Consider the following 16,381-nt stretch of genomic DNA (forward strand, 5'->3'; position numbering starts at 1 on the left):
CAGCACGGCTCAGACATGGACGGACCCTCTGGGAACGTACGTGGGGGTGAAGGGAATGTGGCGGAGACGAGAGCACACGATCATCTCGGTATATGTCCCCCCCCCGAAGCTGCAGGCGGCCACCCTTAGAGTGATGGTGGTGGCGGTGCTGTTAGACACTACAGACACAATACAGGTACTAGGTGGGGACTTCAACGATGTCATGGACCCGACGCTTCACAGGACGGGGGTGGGCTCCAGAGACTTGACTCAAACCGCACTTTTTAAAACAATGTCAACTATGGGGCTGATAGATGTATGGAGGTGGGTACACCCAGAGCGCAGGGCCTTTTCCTTCTTCTCGGGTGCTCATAGAGTATACTCAAGACTGGACTATCTCTTCCTGCCCAAGCAGATCTTGACAGTAGGGAACACAGCTGAATAGAAATCAAGGGGGATATCGGACCACTCTCCACTCCTGGCGAAGGAGGGGGGAGGGAGACAAGGCAATAGGGGAACCTGGAGATTGACGGCCTGGGACTTACAGAACACAGCCCTCCTGAAAGGTATCAGAGCGGATGTAAAAGTCTATATAGCGGACAACGAGGGGACGGTACAATCCAGGACAGTTTTCTGGGAGGCGATGAAAGCAGTCCTCAGAGACAGAGTGCAGGATAGGTTGGCGGGGGAAAGGCGGAAGCTCACTGCGGAGATAGAGGCGTTGGAGGTGTTAATTCTAGACTTAGAGGACAGATACCAGGAGTCGGGGGAGATGAGGGCCCTTAGGATACTGATGGATGTGCAGAAACAGTACCGGGAGGCGGTGACAGGTGAGGCTAAAACCCAGGCGTTAGCGACACTACACAGATTGTATGACGTGGGGGACAAGTCAGGTAAACTGATGGCATGGCTCAGCAGAAAGGAGCGAGCGGCGAGGTGGGTGGAGCACATTAGAAACCCCCGGGGGGAGCTGCTCCGATCAGATGATCAGATTGCGGAGGCATTTGCTGCCCACTACAAATTATTCTATAAGGCTAGAGATCTTGGAACCTGTGAGCAGGCCCTGCATTATATGGAAGCAATTGAGTTACCAGCTTTGTCCACGGAAGCCCAACGGGCCCTGGAGGCAGACTTCTCTCTCGATGAAATCAAAGTGGCACTGGCTAAACTGCGGCCGGGGAAGTCACCAGGCCCGAATGGCTACCAGTCAGAGTTTTTTAAACGGACGGCAGATCTCCTGCTGCGCCACCTCAAAGGGCTGTTCGAGGAGGCAACTTTGGAGGGTAGACTTCCACTGGATCTATGTATGGCAACCATCATTCAGATTCATAAAGAAGGGAAACCGCCAGAGGATTGCGCCTCGTACCGCCCCATCTCCCTCCTTAACATCGAGGTGAAGCTGTTAGCCACGGTACTGGCCATACGACTGCGGACGGTAATAGGCGACTTGGTTCACCTGGACCAAACGGGCTTCCTCCCCGACAGAGCCACTAGATTCAACCTCAGGCGCACACACAATTGGCTACAGGAAGTACAAGGGAGAGAGGAGCCCCATTGGTTCCTATCCCTCGATGCAGAGAAGGCCTTTGATGCGGTCCACTGGCCGTTCCTAGAGGGAGTACTGCTTAAATTTGGTTTTGGCCTGAAATTCCAAAACTGGGTGAACTGGGTGGTCTCCAGGGACTTCCCGATCCGTCGGGGGACTAGACAGGGATGCCCGCTGTCCCCTCTCCTCTTCGCACTCACGATAGAGGTCCTGGCAGCCAAGATACGCCAAAATGAGGTGATCAGGGGATTTAGTAGGGGGGAAGGCGACCGGTCGGAGGAGAAGATATCTTTGTACGCAGATGATGTCCTGTTGTACATTACGAAGTCGGAGACCACGGTCCCGGAACTTTTCGAAGAATTGGAAAAATACGGGCAGTATGCGGGATATCAGATAAATTGGCACAAGTCGGTCATCTATGACCCTCAGGGACGAGAGCAATGGTCGGCGTTACCAAGGCAACTGCTGACGACCGCAGAGGGGTTTACATACCTCAGAATCTATAATACCTTAGACCGGAAACGATCGTTTGAGCTTAACATAGATAGAATACTTCGGAATTTCACTGAGGACGCCGCCCGATGGAGACAACTGCCCCTCACCTTATTAGAGAGAGCGGCGCTGTTCAAAAGGATCACGCTACCTAGATTTTTATATGCGATGCAAAATGAATACTACCCCTTACCTAGAAAGGTATTCGACAGGATTAACGTGGAACTTTGGTCCTACCTATGGCTGGGCAAACAGCCAAGGGTGGCGCTGAAAACGATACAGCGCCATCAGTACAGTGGGGGGATATCATTACCGGATCTGGAGGCGTACTACTGGGCAGAACAAATAGCTCCGATTAACGATTGGCTTCATGCTCAGGCGGACCATCCGACATATGCCCTCGAGAGATCCTCTATGTCCACGCAGAAGATGATGAACTATTTATACGGTGGGAGGAGAAACAGGAAACCGCTCTCGGCCACGACGCTCACACTAGGGTTGTGGGACAAGGCAACTAAGCGTATTGGATGGGGGAAAAAGGCCACTCGTCAAACGCCGATATGGCATTGCGCGTGGCTGACAGACCTGAACAAACTGCGGGGCTTCCGGAGGTGGGATGACATAGGGATCTCGACTCTGGGAGACATCGTGGCGAAGGGGGAGCTGAAGACATTTGCGGCCCTGAGGGCAGAATTTGGTCTGCACCATACGCAGCTCTTTAAATATATGCAATTACGACATGTGTGGACAGCCGAGCGGATACCCGCGGACACACTCCCAGAATATGCACCACTGGAGGGCAGGCTGTTACAGGAGCGGATACAAGAAAAGGCAATCCCACTCACATATAAAACGCTACTGAACAACATGACAGATGGCCTGGACAAACTTAGGGAACAATGGGAAGGAGACGTAGGATCTATGGACGATGTAGACTGGGATACGGTCCTAATGCACCCTAGGGAGGTGGCCATAAAATCCAGACTGAGATTAATCCAATTTAACGTGCTCCACCGAACATACTTTGACATAGAAAGGTTACATAAGACGGGCAGGACGGACGACACGAGATGCCACAGATGTCGGGCCGTAGGGGGGAATTTCTATCACATCATCTGGTTATGCCCGGTAATTCAGACTTATTAGAAGGCAGTGTTCGCTGAGCTGAGCGACGTTCTGGAAACTCCTCTCCAGGTGGAACCTAAGATAGCCCTCCTGGGTATGACGAATGACGTGGATTTGACCCGCCCTTTACTGATTTTCTTGGTGTTGGCCCTAGTAGTGGCAAAAAGAGATATAGCTAAGTACTGGGGAGCGGCCGAGCCACCTGAGCCGGAAGAATGGAGGAGAGGTCTGGATCTTTATATGGCGGCGGAAAGGGTCACATATAAAGCGCGAGGTTGCCCAAGGAAGTTTCGTAAAGTTTGGGGTAAATGGAGAAGGTACCATGGGTTGGATGGGGGGCTGTGACTAGGAACGACAGGAATTTAAGTGGGGTAACAACTCAGGAAAGGGAGCCACTGGATATGGGTGGAGTGGGACACACCAGGCTATCACAATATGGTACATGTTAGAACCGGGACCCTGGCCGGCCAAGACTCGCGTCGAGGTCAGTCAGGGATCGCCAGTTCTAAGTGTCAGGGCAAGGGAGTCACACACCAAGGCAACCCCTACTCGCCCTCTAGGTAACGTGGCGCGAGCAGTCAAGGCTAAACTTGGAGGCGATGTAAGTTAAGTATTTGCGCACGCACCCCAGCAACAACACCCAAGGCCCACCACAAAGAAACACTCCACACAAGGTTATGTAAAAATAGCCTTTGTATTATAAAAATATACATCAGATAAAACACACATCTTATTACCCGGTGCCAACAGACACGGGCGGAATTTACAAGGGATATTTGTACAGGACAGGGCCACTTGGACCACTGTCAAGGGTATCAGCACTTTTAGAAATAATTACTGTAGCACAAAAATATAACAGTAGAGCATACAACCAGTAATCACTGGTAACAGGACCTCTCTAGCACCACCTGTACTAGGGAGAAAACAACCACCTACATGTCACAATACCTATAGGGGTGCAAGGATAAAACACATGATGTATCAACATTCAGAGGTGTAAAGGCACATGACGCATAAGCAATACATTCAGCGGTGCAGAATCAATAACCATTACCCCATACTCACAAGTCACCACCTGTGACTGTCCCGGTGTCCCAATGTCAGGGCCTAAACGTGGCAGTTGTCCACTAAGTGCTGGACAACTGGAGCAGGTAAAGTTAACACAAAGTTGGAGCCTCTCTGGGCTCAAGGAACCACCACTGTGGCACTGGTGAGCCTCTCTCAGGCTCTTAAACAAGAAAGGGCGCTGCTGAGCCTCTCAGGGCTCCAGCAACTCAAGGTGCAGCCTCGCTGGGCTGTGGGGTCCCTCTCTCTGGGGACCCAAGGCAAAGACAAGGCACTTGCGAGCCTCTCTGGCTCTCCAAAAGGGCGCCCTGAGCCTCTCTCAGGCTCTAGGCACAAGTGCGGCGCTTCTCTTTGGGGGAGCCCCCCCTCTGGGGACTCGCAGGGAAGGTGGGGCGCTCAGAGCCTCTCAGGGCTCGTGAAATAATTGCCCCCGATGAGCCTCTCGGGCTCCAACAACAAAATGCTGCCTCTGAGCCTCTCTGGGCTCCCAACGCGCGAGCGCGAGGTCGCGCTGCAGGGAGGGGGCGGGGCGGACACCGGCAATGTGTCCCGACGCTCCCCCCCTCCTCTGCAGGCACCTGCACTCACCGGCTGGTCTTTCACGGAGGCGGGTCTCTCCCGCTGGTCCCGGGGCTCTCCTTCCCTCTCGGGGAGCCTCGGCAGGCTCTCTCTCGGCTCGGCGAGGGAGGCGGGACTTCCGGTCGGCCTTTCCGGGGCCGCTCTCTGATTGGCCGGCCGTCTGGAACACTTCCGGGTCGTCGCGGGCAGCGCGGCGGCCCGTTTTAGGCAGGCAGGCGGCTTCCCAGGATCCGAGGAGTGGGCTCCCTCGTGACTCCAACAAATCACGAACCCGGGCAAAGTACCGCGGCAATGAGCGGGGTGGCACCCGCGCCGTCGAATCCTCCTACAAAGCGGGCAGGATACAGCGCTCACAGCGCTCGAGCAAAAGTACAGCGTTTCCAGCGCTTAGGCAGGCGATCTCAGCGCTCCTAGCGCTGAAGGGCAGAGAGCAGCGCTCTCAGGCTGTAGGCAGGTGTCCTCAGTGCTCCTCAGCACTGGAGGACAGGACAGGGCTCCAGCAGGGCTGGAGGCAGGCAGGGGGGGGCAAGGCTGGGCCAGAGCCAGCACACTGGGTCTCCAGGCAGGGAGACTCCCCAAGTGGCGGTCCTTCTGGCCCCAGCAGCGGCACAAGCCCCCTCTGGCAGGATTCCAAAAGAAGAACATTTTCAGTGGGGACACAGCCCCTTCTTATACTGACAAATCCTTTGTTACAATGTGCAGGGTGGGGGGAAAACCAGTCGCAGCTGGTTCTGGAGCACTCTTGATGGCCCAACCACCCATTTCATTCACTGGGGAGGCTAGGGTCGTTAGACACACCACAGGGGGGCGGAGCCAGCATTGTGTGGGGAAAACCCAGCCCATCCAGGACCCAGGTACACTCCTCCCACACATCACTCATGCTAATCTCCCACTCACCACCGGGCAAACCCATCTAGACTTCCTGGAGCCTGGCATGCCAGCCAGCTCCAGCCAATCACGCTCCAGCACCCTCACAGCACATGCACACATATCTCAAAGTCCAGAAGTAGCACTTCCCAACTAGACACAAACATGCCGCAGACACCATCTTGCAGCATTCACTCTCACGAGTTTATACATACTAAACTCGAGCCTGTACTCCCCACGCATCAGGAACTACCAGGGACACACACATTCCCCATGCATTCCTATGGGAGGGCAGGCCAGCCATACTACACGCACGCACTTTCACTCTGGGACTCAGGGGAAAGTGCGCAGAGACCCAAAAATCACTGACACAGGGTCACAAATAAGGCAAAAAGTCTAGGGGTGAACCTGCCCTGCGGGCCGAGTCCAACACAACCCCCTTCCAGCCAAAACGCAGGGGAGAACAATCACCACCGTGATGGACTTCCCTGCTTGGGGCGATAGAACACGGACGCAGGCCCGCCACTGCCGGGACACCCTCCTGTTCTATGCCACGGTGAACCCCTAGGGTTCCTTCTAAAGCTACTGTAAGGACCAACTGGGCTACCCCACTGGTACTCCTCAGCTGTCCGCGGCCAGGACCAGGCCCTGGGCCACCCAGGTGCCACCGGTCCTTGCCAATTCGCAGAGCGGGGGGTAGTAACCCCTGGCACATAGTATCCATTCTCCACTCTCCCTGTCTGCAAGACAGGACTAGACTGCCACTGGTTCTCCAGCCTAGGGTCTACAACCTTAGGTGGACCAGGAGTCGCAGGGAAGGCTCTCCTCCCCTTACCTCTTCTTGTAGGGTTCCTCCTCCTCCTGCGAGGGGTACCCTTACAACGCCACTCCAACCCAGAGTTTAACCCCTCAGGTTGCACCGGGGTCAGAGTTGGGCTTTCCCACCCTCTGCACCCCCTTCCAGAGGTCTGCCCTCTCCCAACTGGAGAAGTTCCTCTGGAAGAAGAACCGGTCAGGACACTGGTTACAGTTGTCCTACCCTTCAGGTCAGGCAGAACCTGAACCTGGCCTCCCAACCTCCGGTCTAAAACCTTTGGTGGAATAATTGCCTGGCACTCCAGGACTTCTGGGGATTCACACACAATCCCCCTGAGGCTGACACATGACCCATGTGTCGTGTGACTGTCTGCCTGGCGCAGATCTCCCGCCTCCTGTCCACCTGACAGTGCGCAAAGATCCCCCAGCATAGAAGTGGCGCCACCCGGGTCCACCCAAGAAGATCTAGCCCAACTGGCTAGTCTCTGGTCCACTGGTGCATCCACTGGGAAACTCATCCCCCAATCACTCCTCACTTCGGACTTCTGTGCACTCCCTCCTGGAGTAGCACTGCCGGACACTGGAACCCCTGGAGCTCTAGTTACAGACGCTCCAGGTTCCCTAGACACTAGGAGATCCTCCTCAAGTGTACTACCAGGACAGCCTAGGTCCCTAACCTGGTGTTCCCTCAAGAAACCACCCAAGTTCTGAGACAGGGCTTCGGGCCTCTGGGGGCTCTCAGCCACCCACTGACTCCTGCTCCACTGAGCCAGGTAGTCAGCCCCTCCACCTCTCTCACTATACTGGGACCTAGCTGGGCTACACTGAGCCTCTTCCACCACGCTGGGCTGGAAGATACCTATACCACTACAGTTGGACTCACTCTCCAATGACTCTACAGAACCTCTGGCACTCTCCCAGCGCTCTGCTTCTTCTGCAAGGGTGTCCGGATCAGTCAACCCACATTCCAACAGGTGTAGGCGCAACTCTGGCAAACAACTACTAAGCACCTGCTCTCTTAGAACCAGATCAAATAGTTTGTCAAACTCAGATTCCATGTGAACCTCTAACCATTCAGCCAGTGCACCTTGACATTCATCCACAAACTCCCCCCAAGACTGGTGAGACAGTTTCCTACTGCCCCTGAATCTCAACCTATACTCCTCCTCTGGGGAAACAGGTACCAGACTCTGGGAACTGGGAGTGGGATTTCCTGCACTGAGATTCAAATAGCTGCCACCACTGGACTCAACCCTCCCTGGGGGATCCAGAAAATTATGACTGCAGTCAGGGGATAACCTACACTCTAGGGCTATCTTCTCCCTGGCCAAGGCCCTCTCAGCCTCTGCAATCCGCTCATTCACACCCAGCTGCGCCATCTTCCAGGCATGCTCTAACCTGAGCTTCTCTATGGCCAGCTGGTGCTCCCTCTCTTCTCTCCTATCCACCCACTCCTCTGGGGACAGGGAAAGGGATGGGGTGCTACATCTGACACTGGACCCAGCAAGGGACTCCCTATCTAGGGGGTACTCGCTCTCTGCTGGCGCCCATCCACTGTCAAACTCACTCTCCACATCAGACTCTTCAGGGCTCCCCTCAGACCCACCACCCTCATGGTGTGCGGTCCGGGCCCTCTCCCTCTCACTGTGCTCACGCTCCCAGTCACTCTTCTGCCACAGGATCATGTTATCCCTAAGCTTGGACTGGGTGTCTGACTCACTCACTGGGATGTCTCTCTCCTTACATAACCGTACCAACTCATGCACACTGTACTTAAACAGGCCACAAAGGTTAAAAGGAGATTCCATCTTGACAGGATGCTCACAAACACGTGCAACACAAGGGAACTAGCAATCTGAAGTAAAAGTACACAATTCCAAAACTTCCACACTCTCCTTAAAAAAAAAAGAACTCACTCATGCGTCCAGGGAAACACACCATTCATCCACACACACCCTCCCCTCGGATCGGTAAGGCAGTTTCTACCACCCCTGACTTCTCAACCTGACCACAAGTGACACAGGTACCAAACTCTGGAAGCAGGGCGGGGGACAAATGTACTGAACACAATTATCAAATTACACTCTTCAGGAGAAGCAATAATGGAACTTCACCAAAAACACAATAATCCCCAACAATGTGGTCATCTAAAAATGCAGAGCTTTGTAGTGGCCAGTTGCTACTGTGGTACAACGCAAACACAAATCCTTATCCTCACCGCTTGCCGCCAATGTTAGAACCGGGACCCTGGCCGGCCAAGACTCGCGTCGAGGTCAGTCAGGGATCGCCAGTTCTAAGTGTCAGGGCAAGGGAGTCACACACCAAGGCAACCCCTACTCGCCCTCTAGGTAACGTGGCGCGAGCAGTCAAGGCTAAACTTGGAGGCGATGTAAGTTAAGTATTTGCGCACGCACCCCAGCAACAACACCCAAGGCCCACCACAAAGAAACACTCCACACAAGGTTATGTAAAAATAGCCTTTGTATTATAAAAATATACATCAGATAAAACACACATCTTATTACCCGGTGCCAACAGACACGGGCGGAATTTACAAGGGATATTTGTACAGGACAGGGCCACTTGGACCACTGTCAAGGGTATCAGCACTTTTAGAAATAATTACTGTAGCACAAAAATATAACAGTAGAGCATACAACCAGTAATCACTGGTAACAGGACCTCTCTAGCACCACCTGTACTAGGGAGAAAACAACCACCTACATGTCACAATACCTATAGGGGTGCAAGGATAAAACACATGATGTATCAACATTCAGAGGTGTAAAGGCACATGACGCATAAGCAATACATTCAGCGGTGCAGAATCAATAACCATTACCCCATACTCACAAGTCACCACCTGTGACTGTCCCGGTGTCCCAATGTCAGGGCCTAAACGTGGCAGTTGTCCACTAAGTGCTGGACAACTGGAGCAGGTAAAGTTAACACAAAGTTGGAGCCTCTCTGGGCTCAAGGAACCACCACTGTGGCACTGGTGAGCCTCTCTCAGGCTCTTAAACAAGAAAGGGCGCTGCTGAGCCTCTCAGGGCTCCAGCAACTCAAGGTGCAGCCTCGCTGGGCTGTGGGGTCCCTCTCTCTGGGGACCCAAGGCAAAGACAAGGCACTTGCGAGCCTCTCTGGCTCTCCAAAAGGGCGCCCTGAGCCTCTCTCAGGCTCTAGGCACAAGTGCGGCGCTTCTCTTTGGGGGAGCCCCCCCTCTGGGGACTCGCAGGGAAGGTGGGGCGCTCAGAGCCTCTCAGGGCTCGTGAAATAATTGCCCCCGATGAGCCTCTCGGGCTCCAACAACAAAATGCTGCCTCTGAGCCTCTCTGGGCTCCCAACGCGCGAGCGCGAGGTCGCGCTGCAGGGAGGGGGCGGGGCGGACACCGGCAATGTGTCCCGACGCTCCCCCCCTCCTCTGCAGGCACCTGCACTCACCGGCTGGTCTTTCACGGAGGCGGGTCTCTCCCGCTGGTCCCGGGGCTCTCCTTCCCTCTCGGGGAGCCTCGGCAGGCTCTCTCTCGGCTCGGCGAGGGAGGCGGGACTTCCGGTCGGCCTTTCCGGGGCCGCTCTCTGATTGGCCGGCCGTCTGGAACACTTCCGGGTCGTCGCGGGCAGCGCGGCGGCCCGTTTTAGGCAGGCAGGCGGCTTCCCAGGATCCGAGGAGTGGGCTCCCTCGTGACTCCAACAAATCACGAACCCGGGCAAAGTACCGCGGCAATGAGCGGGGTGGCACCCGCGCCGTCGAATCCTCCTACAAAGCGGGCAGGATACAGCGCTCACAGCGCTCGAGCAAAAGTACAGCGTTTCCAGCGCTTAGGCAGGCGATCTCAGCGCTCCTAGCGCTGAAGGGCAGAGAGCAGCGCTCTCAGGCTGTAGGCAGGTGTCCTCAGTGCTCCTCAGCACTGGAGGACAGGACAGGGCTCCAGCAGGGCTGGAGGCAGGCAGGGGGGGGCAAGGCTGGGCCAGAGCCAGCACACTGGGTCTCCAGGCAGGGAGACTCCCCAAGTGGCGGTCCTTCTGGCCCCAGCAGCGGCACAAGCCCCCTCTGGCAGGATTCCAAAAGAAGAACATTTTCAGTGGGGACACAGCCCCTTCTTATACTGACAAATCCTTTGTTACAATGTGCAGGGTGGGGGGAAAACCAGTCGCAGCTGGTTCTGGAGCACTCTTGATGGCCCAACCACCCATTTCATTCACTGGGGAGGCTAGGGTCGTTAGACACACCACAGGGGGGCGGAGCCAGCATTGTGTGGGGAAAACCCAGCCCATCCAGGACCCAGGTACACTCCTCCCACACATCACTCATGCTAATCTCCCACTCACCACCGGGCAAACCCATCTAGACTTCCTGGAGCCTGGCATGCCAGCCAGCTCCAGCCAATCACGCTCCAGCACCCTCACAGCACATGCACACATATCTCAAAGTCCAGAAGTAGCACTTCCCAACTAGACACAAACATGCCGCAGACACCATCTTGCAGCATTCACTCTCACGAGTTTATACATACTAAACTCGAGCCTGTACTCCCCACGCATCAGGAACTACCAGGGACACACACATTCCCCATGCATTCCTATGGGAGGGCAGGCCAGCCATACTACACGCACGCACTTTCACTCTGGGACTCAGGGGAAAGTGCGCAGAGACCCAAAAATCACTGACACAGGGTCACAAATAAGGCAAAAAGTCTAGGGGTGAACCTGCCCTGCGGGCCGAGTCCAACAGTACACGAGAGGATGGAACAACACGAACAGGTTACTCATGATGATGTACTGCTGGGGGGTGGAGGGTGGAGTGGGAGAAAATGTGGTTCGAACATAATGTGAGGATTATGTTGATATATGATAAAATGCAAATAAAAAAAAATAAAAAAGCACCTTCAAATGCTTAGATTCTAGATGGTCGCTAAACAAAAACTCCTTGTGTTTGAATTAGTTGACTATAATGTTGGTCCATTGAAGGCCCCCACTAGTGATATTATATAAAACCACAAGACTAATCCTAGTGACCAATAAATAACCACTGAACATGTGTTGCAAAGTTTACATGACAAACATTTTCATGATTCCTCATGCAAGGGCTCTAAGAGCAAAATGCGGAGGATTCTGGAGATATACAGCTAGATTCATCATTGTCCTGTTTTGCGAGTCCTTAATAGCGTTAATTCAGGAATCGTTATTAAGGACTTGCAAAACGGGATTCATGTAGGAATCGCTAAATAAATTGCCATTCCTACACATTCCTTATTTGCGATTAGCAAATTGCTAATCGCAAATAAGGAATAACTCCCCATTCGGCCCATAGGAATGAATGGGGAGTTATTCCTTATTTGCGATTAGCAATTTGCTAATCGCGAATAAGGATGCGATTTCAAGGGAGCCAAGGGTGTCCAAAGGACACCCTGTAGCACCCCTGAAATGAAAATGTAGACTGATGTTGCGCACACACATGTCCAAAGGACATGTGTGTGTGTGTAACATACAACTGAGAAAAATGCACAAAAGTGCATTTTTCTCAATTTTCGCTATTTACCACGAAGTCAGACTTCGCGGTAAATAGCGGCAAAAAATAGCGATTTCGCAATTTTTAAATGCTTCTTCAATTGCATTTAAGGAATCTCTAATTGAGATTACTTAAATGCAATTATTCGCAAATATGCGATTTCTAAAAATGCGATTTTTCAATTTGGGATGATGAATCCTAAATGGAACAAGCATTTACAATGCAATGGTCTCGGCATCATTAAAGGTGGAGCTATTGGCATTGCTCATGACATTTCTTTTTTTTCTTTAAATCATAAATAAATGGCATTGTCATTTACATTGCCAATACACAGCACTCTGCACTCAACAGCACAAAGCACTCTGCACTCAACAGCGCACAGCACTCTGCACTCAACAGCACACAGCACTCTGCACTCAATAGCACACAGCACTCTGCACTCAATAGCACACAGCACTCTGCACTCAACAGCACACAGCACTCTGCACTCAACAGCACACAGCACTCTGCACTCAACAGCACAAAGCACTCTGCACTCAACAGCGCACAGCACTCTGCACTCAACAGCACACAGCACTCTGCACTCAATAGCACACAGCACTCTGCACTCAATAGCACACAGCACTCTGCACTCAACAGCACACAGCACTCTGCACTCAACAGCACACAGCACTCTGCACTCAACAGCACACAGCACTCTGCACTCAACAGCACACAACACTCTGCACTCAACAGCACACACCACTCTGCACTCAACAGCACACACCACTCTGCACTCAACAGCACACACCACTCTGCACTCAACAGCACACACCACTCTGCACCTGCACTCACTGCTCTGCACACTCACTACTCTGCACTCACTACTCTGCACTCACTACTCTGCACTCACTACTCTGAACTCATACTCTGCATTCTGCACTCACTACTCTGCACTCACTACTCTGCACTCACTACTCTGCACTCACTACTCTGCACTCACTACTCTGCACACTCACTACTCTGCACACTCACTACTCTGCACACTCACTACTCTGCACACTCACTACTCTGCACACTCACTACTCTGCACTCACTACTCTGCACTCACTACTCTGCACTCTGCACTCACTACTCTGCACTCTGCACTCACTACTCTGCACTCACTACTCTGCACTCACTACTCTGCACTCACTATTCTGCACTCACTACTCTGCACTCACTACTCTGCACTCACTACTCTGCACTCACTACTGTGCACTCACTACTCTGCACTCACTACTCTGCACTCTGCACTCACTACTCTGCACTCTGCACTCACTACTCTGCACTCTGCACTCACTACTCTGCACTCACTACTCTGCACTCCGCACTCACTAGTCTGCACTCACTACTCTGCACTCTGCACTCACTACTCTGCACTCTGCACTCACTACTCTGCACTCACTACTCTCCACTCACTACTCTCCACTCACTACTCTCCACTCACTACTCTGCAGTCACTACTCTGCACTCACTACTCTGCACTCACTACTCTGCACTCTGCACTCACTACTCTGCACTCACTACTCTGCACTCACTACTCTGCACTCACTACTCTGCACTCACTACTCTGCACTCTGCACTCACTACTCTGCACTCACTACTCTGCACTCTGCACTCACTACTCTGCACTCACTACTCTGCACTCACTACTCTGCACTTTGCACTCACTACTCTGCACTCTGCACTCACTACTCTGCACTCAATACTCTGCACTCAATACTCTGCACTCACTACTCTGCACTCTGCACTCACTACTCTGCACTCACTACTCTTCACTCACTACTCTGCACTCTGCACTCACTACTCTGCACTCACTACTCTGCACTCTGCACTCACTACTCTGCACTCTGCACTCACTACTCTGCACTCACTACTGGGTTGGCTCTCCCTGATAATTTGTTGGCTCCTCTAGTGGAGCATGCGTGACACATATGGATGTATCCACAATGGAATCTATTTTGTAAGTATTAACCAAAGTGGTACCTGACATAGGGAGTTGGAGCGTAGGCAACAAATGCATATTGCAGGGCCCCTTAAAGGCATTCCAGGAATCCTTTGCATATGGAAAGAATTTTGGATGTGAAGGACAGAAGGCAGCAGAGAACTTTGAAGCGTAGGTAGTTTACCCTTCCCTTTCCTGGCGTGCACCAGAAGATCTATCCCCACAGGTTAACAGGTAGATAAATGAGGCAACCTCTCTCTTTTGTACCCTTGTTTTGCGTTTCTCATGAGAGGAGACTCCCAGCTCCAACTCACCTTCCACCTAGCACCATGTAACCTTGGTTGGATCAGAGTGGGGTAAGCAAAAGTGCCAGACCAGACCAGAACCAGTTTTGGAGCTGAGTGGTGGAACACACAACTGCTGTCTGTAGCTTTGTTATAAAGAAGGGACAATAACTTCCAGCCAGGGTGCCAACATTTCTCTACCAGAATCCGAGGATTCCACACCAGTGGTGACCAAGAACCTCTCTGTGCTCCAGAACTGGATCATTCACTGCCAGCTCCCCATGCCTTGTTCAGGACCAGAAACCTGAAAACTTCAATTAAGACTGCCAGTAGGGGCTGCCAGGACCCTGCTTCAAGTGAGAGAGATGACTGACTGCTCTGGAGGGTGATAGAGATGCCCTGGCATGAGGAAGACACTTCTCAGAAGGATTGGGGTCATAAAGAGACAGAGCCAAAGACTTTCTCAGCAGCACCAAGACCTACACCACTCTGCAATGGTGACCACTAGAAGTTCTTAAGTGCATCCGCAGTGTGGACACAACTGTGTGCCCCATGATAGAGAATACTGAGGAAGTCATGTTAACTTATTAACCCAGAAACTACGATTCGTGAAAAGATGCCAGTCCTCAGTCTGCGGTTCCACTGGAGGAAATTCCAGAGTGCTGGATGCAAACCTACATCAAATGAGGATTGTACTAGGACACAAGTTCTCACTATAATGACCACGGATGGGCACCTAGCTTGTTTGAGTAGTGGGTTAGGTGACCAGGTCCCAGAAAGAAACCACGCTTCAAGATCTGTTGTGAGCACCTCATCATTCTCGCTGATGCTGCCTCTGCTTCCCTGTTAACCTTGCCAACACCGTAACTACTGCTTGTGCTCCATGGACCGAGTAGAGCACACAATGTGCAGTGGTGCTGCCCTGCTAAACAACACAGAGTGACGGTGCGCCTGCACCCTTTAATGACCAAATGAACAACTGTACTGTGCGACCTAGGAAAAGCCAAAAGAAGAGGAACGAAGCCCATACTAAACAGGTAGGAAGTACGATACATCAGCCGGACCTCAACCAGGACGATCTGCCCAAAGGGCTTACCGCATTCCTAACGAACTTTCAGGAAAATCCAGAAAAACTGCCAGGAACAGCTACACGCAAGGCACCATAACAGGTTGTCCCATGGGACCAGCACACGCTCTCTACACAGTAACCGCTGAAAGTTCTTGAAACATCAGTATAATATGCTGCTTCCAGATTTATTATGTACAGTATTACTGATGTATGATTGAATAGACTAAGCATGGACTGGAGATTGAGTTGTTGACTTGCATTTTTCGTCTTATTGATTTCTGAGTCCCTAAGCCGACGACGCCACTTTGAGTAAACCATGGACTTCTCGGATTTACTACCCTCAGAGTCAAGTGCTACTTGTGGACTCGAAAATAAGCTTCAGGTCCAGGATACCAGTGTAAAGGAGCTCTGCTTGTAAATGTCTGAGCCCAGTAACACCTATCTTCTCTGAAAATAGTTCCCACGGTGTCAGTATATTCCATTAGTTTAATCAAATTGGCTTAAATTCTTTTCACGTCTTGCCTTTCTTGCCAGTCTTTCGTTTTCCAAGACAGACAGGGTTGTCAGTCAGGCTATTGTAGAATAACGCACTAAAACTGAAAAGTCCACTGCCAGACACCCCCACACATAGGGCTGTAGAAAGATCTGTCAAGATCAATTCAAGCTTATATTCACATTAGTCAAAACTTAAGGTACCAGATGTAAACCTTTAAGAAACTGCCAACTACTAGCCTGGCGTGAGCAAACAGCCAGAAAAAAACCGACAAACCCGACTAATGGTTTACCCAGGCACTCATGAAAGAATGCCATAACAAAGCTAGTTAGTGCTACGAAGCCATAACCACTGTCGGTAGCACTATATAAAATGTTAATTATATACCCTCTGCCCTGGCTTGCAGGAAGCCTACTGCTATTCTATTACACAGATCCATCTGCAGCCCCCCCCCCCCCCCTCCTTTCCCAGAGCTGGTGGAACTGCCCTAGTCAAAAAGGAAGATCATCCTGGAGTGATTCTGAAGTCATTGGATGGCTTCAGCCAGCCATTCCTGGGGACGTCATCCCAGGCCATCCTGAAGTCTGCCCA

The sequence above is a fragment of the Lissotriton vulgaris genome, chromosome 1_1 (assembly GCF_964263255.1).
Source record: "Lissotriton vulgaris chromosome 1_1, aLisVul1.2, whole genome shotgun sequence".
NCBI classification, from domain to species: Eukaryota; Metazoa; Chordata; class Amphibia; order Caudata; family Salamandridae; genus Lissotriton; species Lissotriton vulgaris.